Below are 12285 nucleotides of genomic sequence, written 5' to 3' on the forward strand. Positions count from 1 at the left end.
AATTTAAAGGAATTTATGCAATACTTTTTAATAAAAAAATTTTGTTACTTATGAATAAATACACTAAACAAAAGGAACTTTCATCAGAAAAAAAATATACTTTTCTAAATAAACTTTTCGTGATGTTTTCAAATGTGCAATTAAACTTTTTCTATTACTTCTAAGTTTTAATATTATTACTTATTATTAAAAAATAAGTATTTACATATAAAAAAAAATAATTAAGAACAAAAAAAATTGTATTAAATTAATACTGATTTTGATTTTTAATATGTTAAAGGTAATCATTTTGAACCTATTTTTTATTGTCTTTTAAAGTGAAAGTTTTAATGAAAAATACCTTCTCAGCTTCGCATCGAAGCTAAAAAATGAATTTGTTACCATAACTTATAGTTCAACTTGCAAGTTTGAAATTGACATTATTAAATTGAAAAAAAATGAAATTTTTAAGATTAATATGCAATCTGGAAATTTTATTATTACTATTTACAGTACATTTATCAGAAAAATTCGATTTTTTTGCATTTTTATCTTAATAGATAACTGAAATAGAAAGAATAGTAATCATTTCCTAATAACTTTTGGTGTTTAAAAAGATTCTGCAATTGAAATATTCAGAACTTAATTAATTTTAATAATTTACTTTAACTAAATGAACCAATCAAAACAAAGTAGTTAAAAAGATTTACTCAAATGAGCGTATTATAAAAAATAATTATAATAATTATAACGATAATAATTATAATATTTAACGATTTTTACAATCCATCGTTAAATTCAGGTGAAACTAAAAATCATTTTTTTTAAAAATTTATGATTTATATAACAACATATTACAAAAAAATTTTGCATATTATAGACTGGTAGTAGCACACACAAATAGAGTTAAAAAATTAATAAATTATAAGGTAAAATTATTTACTTTTGTAGTTGAATACTTTTATCATATCAAATCTAATTCGACAATAAATACTTGAAGAATATTAAAAATTAATAATTTTAATTGTTTGTATGGAAAAAGCTGGTTAAGCTACTTTTTATTTGAATAAGGAATATTTTTTTGATTTTTAAGAGTAATAACTTAAACTAATCATTAACTTAAATTTCATAAACTTAAATGAATCATTTGACGTATCGTTGAAAAAAGTAGGTCTAGCGAGGGTTGGCAAAATAAATCGTAGCCACAAAAAGAACCACATAGTGAAATAATATTAACATGAATATCAATTTCTTCTCACGAGGGGAGACTATAGTGATAAGATCCTTTATATTTATTGAAATTATTGAATCTAAATGAGATAAATATCAAATGATTTGAAAATTCTATTCTAACNAAATAAATATCAAATGATTTGAAAATTCTATTCTAACTCAAAAAAAAAATGCAAAATTTTAGAAGCCACAAACGGATTTGAACCTCGTACNACAATTTTAGAAGCCACAAACGGATTTGAACCTCGTACCCTAGGCGTGAAAGATCAAGGTATTACCCTTTCGGCAACTGTTCGTTGCTTTTTGTTGCATGATAAAATTAGCTATTTAAGCTAACTCAAATTTAAAAATTACTTTTTCGACTTTAAAAAAGTAAAAAATGTTAATAAGTATAATATCATATGTCTTATGAACTTTATTCTATGTCAATGAAACTATATAATATTCATGAAAGTCAGTTTATTCCCCTAATAAGATATTTTAAAATAAAATAAAATACAAAACTCAGAATTTTAATAAAAAAAATAGCATATTTTTGAATACAGTAGCAATTTGCGCATAGAAGATAGGTCGTCGGGNCCTTTTGCGCATAGAAGACACAAAAAAAAAAAAATAAATAAATAAATAAACACATCATGGTAAAATTAATACCTTCTTAGCTTCGAATCTTATCTTCTATGTGCAAATGGCTGTCGAAAATTAAAAAAAAATGTAATGTTTGCGATAAAAATTATCTTTTATCGGGATGTTTTTTGTACTTAAAACTGCCATAACTTTTTCAAAAATGAACAAATAAAAATAATATTTTTTTGTATTGAAACTAGATATTTCCCTTTCATTTGATATAATTTTATTTGAAAATCTAACACTTATTCTGCTCACTGGGGGGATTTAAAATAGTAACTTTTTTTCAAAAAATAACATTTTCAACTTAATTTTTGAAAATGTTCCGGAAATACTGCGTCCTTTAAACATATATCAAATTAAAGCTTATTTTATGTACTATAAAATGAAAAAAAAAATTTGTCTCGACACCTTATCTTGTATGCGCAAATGGCTACCATATTCAAAAATATGCTATTTTAACAAAATTTTTTTTTTAATTAAACACTATCTACAGATTTGCATCGAAGCGTTTTTTATGTAGTGATTTTAATCACTGTCAGATATCATCTATACTGGACCCAACTATGCCACGACCCCACTGTGCCGCCACCTCACTGTGCTAGGTTGTTTTTATATATAAATACTACTTTTTACTAATTAGTTATAATGTCAAAATTAAAAGTGATAGAAAAAGTTTAATTACTGATTTGAAAACAGTACAAAATGTTGAAAAAAAAAGTATTTTTTTGTTTCAGATGAAAGTTCCTCTCAGATGAGTTGATGTTTGTCGTAATATGCTCAATGCTTTGCATTACGCATCTTACAATTATTAATGAAAAATGTATAATCTGTATTTTAAATAACTTGTAAACAAACAAATGAATTATCTGTAATAACAAATACGATGTGTCAACACAATTTCTTATTATTTATTTATATATGTCAATTTATTAATTGTTAAATATGTTATCTCAATATTATTATCAGGTAATGTATAATAAATACAATAAACTAAAAAGATCACTAAAAGCGCTGACAACAATATCCCTGGATTGGGTGTACTATCATTTTACTATAAAAAGCACTGAAATCCTTTCAGACTGCGTCAGGAGGAGAGTCAGGGAGAGACTCCAAGAAGGAGGAGAGTCAGGGAAAGACTCCAGAGAGACAAAAAAAAGAAGAAGTGACAGCGACCAAGAGAGTTCGTTTTCTCCGGATTGAAATAAGAATAAAAAAAGTAACAATTATCAGTCACAGCCCTGTGTTGTTGTCGGCTGACTTTTATGCGTTTTATTTATATATGAAAAGAACTTGCTTTAATTATTTATCTTTTGACGTAGTGCGAATTAAATACTTTTAAACATATATAAACATATCGAGATAATTAGCAAATCATTTTACAAGCAATTTGCAAGAACAAGAGAAGTAAGTAATTTTATGTTATCTCAATTATTTGGAGTAAATAAGTTTGAGTAAAGGATGACAAAGCAATAGATCATTTATTAAATTAATATTTTAAAGTGTCAATTTTGACTGGTTGGTTAAAGAAATTATACATAATCACGTTATATGGTATTCGTGAACTGGCTTCGCCGTTTCGTTGCTTCTTAGTTAGGACATTAGAAACTAATCAGACAAAAGTTTATTATACCTCTATAAGAGAAACTTAACATATATTTTTATATCTACTTGTCTTTGTCGTTCTAAACCCTCGAACCATACGACCCCGATAGAACCACAACATCAGGTTCACACTTTATACAAAAACCCAAGTCCCCATCTTATAATTTACTTTTATTTTTATTTTATTAATTTTTGTTATTTGAATTATAACATGTTGCTTTTTTAATTATTCACTAATTTTTAACACGCTCATATTAGTTTTACCTGTATGTATGTCTGTATGCAAGAATGTTTGTAACTTTCCACGCGATACGTGTTATTATTCTCGCGTATCTCGTCGTCTATGGCTTTCAGACTAGACTTTCGTAAAACATTCACCCCACCCCGCTCATCACACGCCGGTAACACTATTACTGCATAATTTTATTTTTGATTTTCGTACCCGTACATTTGTGCGTATTATCAATTAACTGCTATAACTTTATCAAAAATGACCAAATCAATGTAATTTTTTTTATATAGATGCTTGATGTTTTTACCTATAATTTGGTATATTTTTTTTATAAATCTGACCTTATAACTGCCCACAAGAGGCATTCAAAATGACAACTTTTTTTTTTAGTTAAAATAAATCATTAAAATTAATTAAGTTCAGAATACTTCAATTGTAAAATATTTTAAAACGCCAAAAGTTTTTTTTATTTGCATATTTGTTTAAGATAATTTTTTTATCATAACTTACTCAATTACTCACAGAATAAAAGTAATTCAAAGATTTTTTTTGGATACCTTTAGTTACATATTATTTTTGAATTATTTTAATATTATATAATACTTTTTAAGTTCATCCCTTTTGTCGTGTTGATGCGACTTTGTATACTTTATTAGATATAAAACTTAAAATTTTCAAATTTTTGAGTTAATATTATAACGTGCTTTTAGGACCCTAAAAAGTTATAAGATATACCTAAATGGAGCGACACTGGACTTATATAACTTAAATCCTACTTAAAAGGCAGTAATCCGTTTTGTTACCAATAAAATATAGAATTTCAACTAACAAGTATTTATTTCTATTTTATTAGATATAACCTGACTGGATCCCTAAAGATGTTGGTGGTATTCAAGTTAGGTGAACGACGGCTGCAAGTATACCCAATATCCGATAGTAATAATAATAATAATTAAATTAATAATCAAAATAACACTGTGCGAATGAATTTATTAGATAAATAAAACTAAGTTGCTGCAAGCGTGGTAAAATGTCCACTACCTTCGTTATATTTTTAATTCATTCAAGATGAATGTAATCGGTTTTATTTACACTCACACGTGCTGCATAATCATAGTCAGGCCGTAGGGACGTTTGTGCTGATCAGGCACTAGTGTGGTGGTGAAATATAAATATTCTTGAAGAAAAAATAATCTGTCTGTTAAAGTTCGCCTTCCTCTGGTAAAATGGTCTCTAAATCTTCTAAAAATAACAATATAAAAATAATGGAACTAGTTTAAATATAACAAGTCCCATGACCCCACTCCTAGGTTCACATGATAATGTGAGCACTGAAGAAGCTTCCTTCGGTTGAGTTTTCAATAGTCGACTATCAAGTGATTCCGATGAGAAACTCTGCCCTATCGTCAATTTCCTGATAACCCTCGGGGCACCAAAGTTTACAATATGTGTGTTAGCGTGGTTTGTGGTTTTGTTGTTTTGCTGTGTCCTGTCTATGATAACATATGTTTCCGTTAGGTTTAGTATAATCCATTTGTTTAGAGAAATCTTTATTGGTAGTAGTATAATCTCGTATAAAATAAAGTGCATTCAATTAGTTAGAGAAATTTTTCTTAACATTAGGTTATCCTTATACTGAACAATATTGACTTTGGTTATACTGAATAAATCAGCTACGCTGTTAACCGTAGTATGAATTAGAAACTCTGCGTTCAGTGGTAATTTTCCCTTAATGTTTTGAAGTTGTTCAGATATAGTTTTGGGCTCATACGTTTGAGTATAAACATCTCTGAAACGTGAAGTTAATCGTTGTCATTAAATATTCTGTTTCTAATGCAAACAGCTGCACCTAAAGCATAATGTTTGCTTGAGTATCAGTGGTTTCTTCATGAAGCATTAGGCGATTGAGCGTGACTGTAGCTTTATTAAGAAACTTTTCATTTTTAACTTCAATGCGAAGCTAAGAAGGTATTAATTTTACCATGATGTGTTTATTTTATTATTTTGTGTCTGTCACTACTTTTTCTCAGCTCTCACTGAACCGATTTATCTCAAAGATACGCCAAAAGATCGCAAATCGTATCTAGTTGAAGACATTACCCTTAAAAATTGAAAAATTATCCCTCGTTCCCCGCAAATGGGGGAAATATCCAAAAAAATTACAATTTTAAAAATCGGTAAATTTTGTCATTTTTTTTACTTTTTTTTCTTAAACCTTCCATAACTTTTTCAAAAATAAACAAATCAACATGATTTTTTAAAATAATAAAACCTTAGATATTTTAATTTTATTTGATATCACTTTTTTGAAAATCTAACACTTAACCTACTCATTGGGGGGGATTTAAAATAGCAACTTTTTTACAAAAACTAACTTTTTCAAATTAATTTTTGAAAATGTATTGGAAATACTGCGTCCTTTAAACATATATCAAATTAAAGCTTATTTTATGTACTATAAAATGAAAAAAAAAAATTTGTCCCGACAACCTATCTTCTGCATGTAAACGGCTGCCGTAGTTGAAAAAATGCTATTTTTGTGTTAAAATTTTCGATTTTAAATTTTCAACTTAAAAATGCTATAACTTTTCGAAAAATGTATGTATCAGCACACATTTTTTTTTTCTAAATACATTATAAGTACATATTTCGTTTGACATACTTTTTATTAAAATTGGACAATTTCCCCTTATATAGGGGCCGTTCAAAACTTGAAACATTGTATAAAACATAGAACTTTTTCAACTAAACTTTTGAAAAAAGTTCGCGACGTAGGGTTGCCGAGTTGGTAAAATTTGTGTTTAACAAACTTAGAGTGTGAGGTTCCAACCAGCGTATGGCTTAGGGTCTTAGTAACCTAAGTGTAGATAAGACATATGGTCCCGATCAACTGCCTCCAATCATTTTATTTCAATGTCGTTACGCACTAGCTTATCCCCTACATTTGCCTTTTAATAAGTCTCTATCTGATGGCGTTTTCCCACATTTATGGAAATCAAGTTTTGTGCTACCAATTTTTAAATCAAACAATCGGGCTTCTGTGAATAATTATCGTCCTATATCTAAATTAAGTGCAGTATCTAAACTTTTTGAAAAATTAATAGAACCCAAACTTTCTAAATTATTTGATAAAATATTAATAGATGAGCAGCACGGTTTTCGATCTCAAAAATCGACTTCAACTAATTTATTAATATACTATACAGAGGTACTTAATGTCGTTGAAAATCATGGACAAGTAGACGCCATCTATACAGACCTTAGTAAAGCATTCGACTCAGTTGATCACAAAATTTTAATTAAAAAGCTTAGTATTTTTGGTATTAATAGTCAGTTACTTTCCTGGTTTAGCTCCTATCTAACTGGAAGGACACAACAATTAATAGTTTCAGGTAAAATTTCGTCTCCTTTCGCTACACCTTCAGGTGTCCCGCAAGGAGGACACTTGTCACCATTGCTATTCTTGTTATTTATAAACGATGTTAAACATATATTCAACTTTTGTACATTTTCTCTGTATGCCGATGACTTGAAAATGTATATCAAGATTAACTCTGTTAATGACCAAGAAAAACTACAGTCAGATCTTGTAAAATTTTCAAATTGGTGTACCATAAATAAATTAAAAATTAATATTGATAAATGCGCTGTAATATCGTTTTCCAGACGTAAAAACCCTTTAATTTATAATTATACCTTAGATGGACATACAATAAAGTTAGTTTCTTCTATTAAAGATCTTGGTATTATACTCTCTGATGATCTCTCATTTAATAAACACATATATTTTATATATTCAAAAGCCATGCGTATGCTGGGATTTGTCAGACGGCAGTGCTGTGATTTTAATAATATTATTTGTCTAAAAACTTTGTATTGCGCACTTGTCCGTTCAGGTATTGAATACGGATCCATAATTTGGAACCTTTACCAAAATATTTTGATTCAACGTTTAAATAATGTTCAACACAACTTCTTAAAATACTTGTCACTTAAGTTTAAATTAAACGTTTCGATTGATAACTTAGAACATGAACTAGGTTTGAATTCTCTTACGTCCAGACGTAAATTCAATGATACATCATTTATATATAAATTATTAAATAATAAAATAAGTTGTCCTCAAATACTCAGAAAAATAAGTTGGCATGTTCCCGTTTTCAATGCTCGTTCCACGACTACATTTAATATTCCTTTTCATTCTCAATCTTACAGTTTCAACGAGCCTTTAAGTCGCATGTTAAGAGAATGTAATAGTATAGATGTCGATTTCAATTATGACAATAAAACTAAACTTTGTTATTTAAGTCTAAATTCTGTATAAATATATTATATGTATATATTAATTTTAATTTAATATCTTTTATATTCTATGTATTCTGTTGTATGTTTTATTCATTCGTATTATGTAAATTGTTTATAAACATGTATTACTAATGTAAGCTCTTTGCCCGAAAGGGAGTTAATGAATTAATAATAATAATAATAATAATAATAAAATGTTCCGAAAATACTGCGTCCTTTAAATATATATCAAATCAAGGTTATGTTATATACTATAAAATGAAAAAATAAAATTTGTCCTGACACTACGATAAAAATGTAAAAAAATCTAACTTTTCTGATAAATGTACTATAAATAGTAATTATAAAATTCCATGATTGCATATTAATCTTAACAATTTCATTTTTTTCTATTTAATAATGTCAATTTCAAACTTGCAAGTTGAACTATTATTAATTTTGGTAATAAATAAATTTTTTTTTTTATTAAAACTTTCACTTTAAAGTACCTAAAAAGTAGGTTCAAAATGATTACTTTTAACATATTAAAAATCAAAATTAATAATAATTTAAAAACAATTAATTTTAAAATTATATAATTAAAAGAATTACTAATCTGTGTATAATTAAGGAAATAGCAATTGATGTTGCTTTTGAATCCATCAAATTTTTAAAAGTAAACACTATCTACAGATTTGCATCGAAGCGTTTCTTATGATAGTGATTTTAATCACTGTTAGATTAAATCTACACTGGACCTAACTATGCAACGTCTCTACTATGCCTCGACCCCACTGTGCTGGGTTTTTTTCTATTGCTTCAGTTTGTTTGTTAGCATTATTAAACATTAGCAGATAGATAATGATATCTGACAGTGATTAAAATCACTATCAAAAAAAAAAAAACGCTTTGATTCAAATCTTTAGATAGTGTTTAATTTAAAAAAATTGATGTATTATTCCAAAAGCTACATGATCTGCTAGTTTCTTATTAATATTCTGATTAAGATATAGTATGTCAAATAAAAGAGAGATTATTAAAAATATTATTTCTCATAAAAAATTGTATTGATCCATATATTTTTCAAAAAATTATAGCATAATAAAGTTAAAAATGTAAATTATAAAATCGAGAATTTTCACACAAAAATAGTATTCGGTAGCCATTTTCACCATGAAGTCCAGAGATCAAATTTATTTTTCCATAATAAAGTACATTACATTATCTTTAATTTAAGATATATATAAAAGTGTCAGACATTCCGGAACATTTTTAAAAGTCAAGTTGAAAAAGTTGTCTTTTTTAATCCCCCCCTGTGGGCAGGTTAAGTGTCACATTTACAAAAAAAATATACTAAATGATAAGTAATAACATCAAGCATCAATAAAAAAAAAAAATTATTTTGATAAGTTCATTTTTGAAAAAGTTACGGCAGTTTTTAGTAAAAATTTTTTCAAAAATTAGCGATTTTTAAATTTGTAATTTTTTTGGAGGTTTCCCCCATTTACAGGGAACGAGGGAAATTTTTTCAATTTTTGAGGGTAATGTCTCCGACTAGATACGGTTTGTGATCTTTTGACGTATCGTTGAAAGAAATCTGTTCGGTAAAAGCTGAAAAAACGTGGTAACAGACACAAAAAAAAACACATCATAGTAAAACCAATACCTTCTCAGCTTCGCATCGAAGCTAAAATCGAGAATTTTCAGACAAAAATAGCATTTTAAAATAACTTTTTGAAAAATGTATGGATAATTATAATTTTTTTTTATAGATGCATGATGTCTTTACCTATCATTTGGTATATTTTTTATAAATCTGACTGTTTACCTACCAACAGGGGGTATTCAAAATGACAACTTTTTCACAAAAAGTTTACTTTTTCAACTTAACTTTTGAAAGTGTTCCGGAAAGTCAGAAGCTTTTATATATATCTTAAATTAAAGTTAATATAATGTAATTTATTATGGAAAAAAAAATTTTGGACTTTATTTTGTCTTCACGGTGAAAATTGCTACTGAATGCTATTTTTGTGTGAAAATTCTCGATTTTATTTTTGACATTTTTACCTTTATAATGCAATAACTTATTAAAAAGTGTATGGATCAACACAATTTTATTAAGAGAAATAATATTATATCCCTTTTTCATTTGTCATACTTTATCTTAATCAGGATATAAATAAGGAAATAGGAGATCATGTAGCTTTTTGGAATAATGCACCAATTTTTTAAAATTAAACACTATCTAAAGATTTTCATTGAAGCGTTTTTTTATGATAGTGATTTTAATCACTGTCAGATATCATTATTATACTTGATCCATCTATGCCACGTCACCACTGTTCCGCGACCCCCCTGTGCTGGATTATTATTATTATATATTCTGTGTTGGTAAGTCCCACGACATCGAATGACCCTTACCATATAGTGCTCAGTTTGCCTTTTCTGGGATGCTCTTTAATTAGGACTTAATTCCCTATATGTACGTTAATTGGTTTAGACAATTGGTCGTAGGTTTAATTAGATTTTATCTTTCTCGCCATAATTTTTTATCTGGCAATTTGAAATTTACGGTCGTTGAAATTTCTGGTTTAACGCCGTATAGTAGTTTTCAAAATTGTATCGGCTCTATTATAAAATTTTATCGGGAATTCTCAGCTAGTTTTCTGTACAATACTTTATATGGTTGATGGTTCGTTGTTGTATGTGAAGTCATGTTGTAAACAAACATTGCATATGGAACGTAATTATCTCAGTCTTGCAAGTTTTGATATCCATAATGTCTCAAGTATTCTGTTAGAGTTCGCTAGATACGTTCTAAAGCGCCGTCTGCTTGTAGATAATACGCTGTGATATGAAACTTCTCGATATTCAATAACTCTCAGTATGATGACAATTGGCTGTTTTACTGCATGGTTGAATGACTTGTTTAGTTGACATGACTTGCATTTGCTTATAGTATTCGATGACGTCTGCTTGAGATGCTTTCATGTATAATGTTTTTTTTATCCTTTTTACTGTTCTAGAGACTCTTTGGTGACCCTCTAAAACTCCATAGTGAAACTCTGTGTTTATTTAGACAACTGCTGCAAATTTTTTATAGTTTCGAATATGTCTTCATATTTGGCCTGTTGATGATATACATCTTTCGTGATATGATATAATAACCTTGATCCTTCATGGTTTTTTGGGCTATAACTGCCACTAATTTATTCTGTTGTTTTATATTATCTTTTTGACCATAACAACGCTTAAATTTTAAGTTATACCCTGAGACATTTCGACTTGTTACTATAAGAAATTTGTGACCAAAAAGATAATGTCGAAACTGTTTTACGACACCATGCCGTATAGGCATGGTTAAAAAAATTTTCTCTGTGGTGCTATAATTAGTCTCAGCGTTGTTCAACATTCTAGAGATGTAAGATATCTGTAGATCCGATTCGAATTATCCCTGTGACAATACCGCTTCTATTCCTATATTAGATGCATCGGTTATGACTATGAATGCCTTTGAAAAGTCTGGGTGTTGTGAAATTGGCTTTGTAATGAGCGTTTATTTCAGCTCCACGAAAGCGTGTTTACATATATCGTCCGATCAAATCTGGGTTTTTTGGTGAGGTGAGGTGAGTGACTTGGATGCCTAATTAAAGTCTTTGACAAACTTTCTGTAATATCTGGTGAGCCCTAGGAAAGACTTCACCAGTTAGGGTTCCTTGGAATAGGACAATTTGTTAAGAACAATGTTTTCCTGTCTTATCCTTTTTTTAGGTACTATTAGCAGCGTCGCATTCCACGGGCCTTCACTGTTGGTTATTACGCCGTTCTCTAATAGTTTTTTTACCTGTTTGTAAATTTCCACATATTGAGAGTATGGATATAAATGTATGGGTTGCCTAACTTTCAGCATCTTGATCTCATGTTGCATGTCTTCTGTACAGGTGATAGTATTACTATCATAATGAAAGATATCTGTGTATTTGTAAAAAATAGCTTTTACAGATGCTCCTCTTAATTTATATGGTCTAAGCGTAGTGACTGTTTAAACAGTTCTATACGGCTATGTTTATTGACTGAATGACTTGTTATTAGAATTGTAGCCCATGAAATAACGTTTGTTCTTTTGTAGAGTTTTTAGCTCGAGTTGTAGATGTTGTACGTTGCGCGCAATATTCATTTTCTAGTAACTTTTTCAATTTGTTCAAATTTTCTATTTACCTATACTGTGTCATGGCAAAAGCGTTGCCGCGTAATTTTGTTTTTATGGCTTTTATTAAAATATATTTTGTTTCATCCGCTACACTAATTAATGGTATATTGCAGGCATT

Source organism: Daktulosphaira vitifoliae, unplaced genomic scaffold, assembly GCF_025091365.1.
Source record: "Daktulosphaira vitifoliae isolate Bord-2020 unplaced genomic scaffold, ASM2509136v1 Scaffold_1, whole genome shotgun sequence".
In the NCBI taxonomy this organism is placed as follows: Eukaryota; Metazoa; Arthropoda; class Insecta; order Hemiptera; family Phylloxeridae; genus Daktulosphaira; species Daktulosphaira vitifoliae.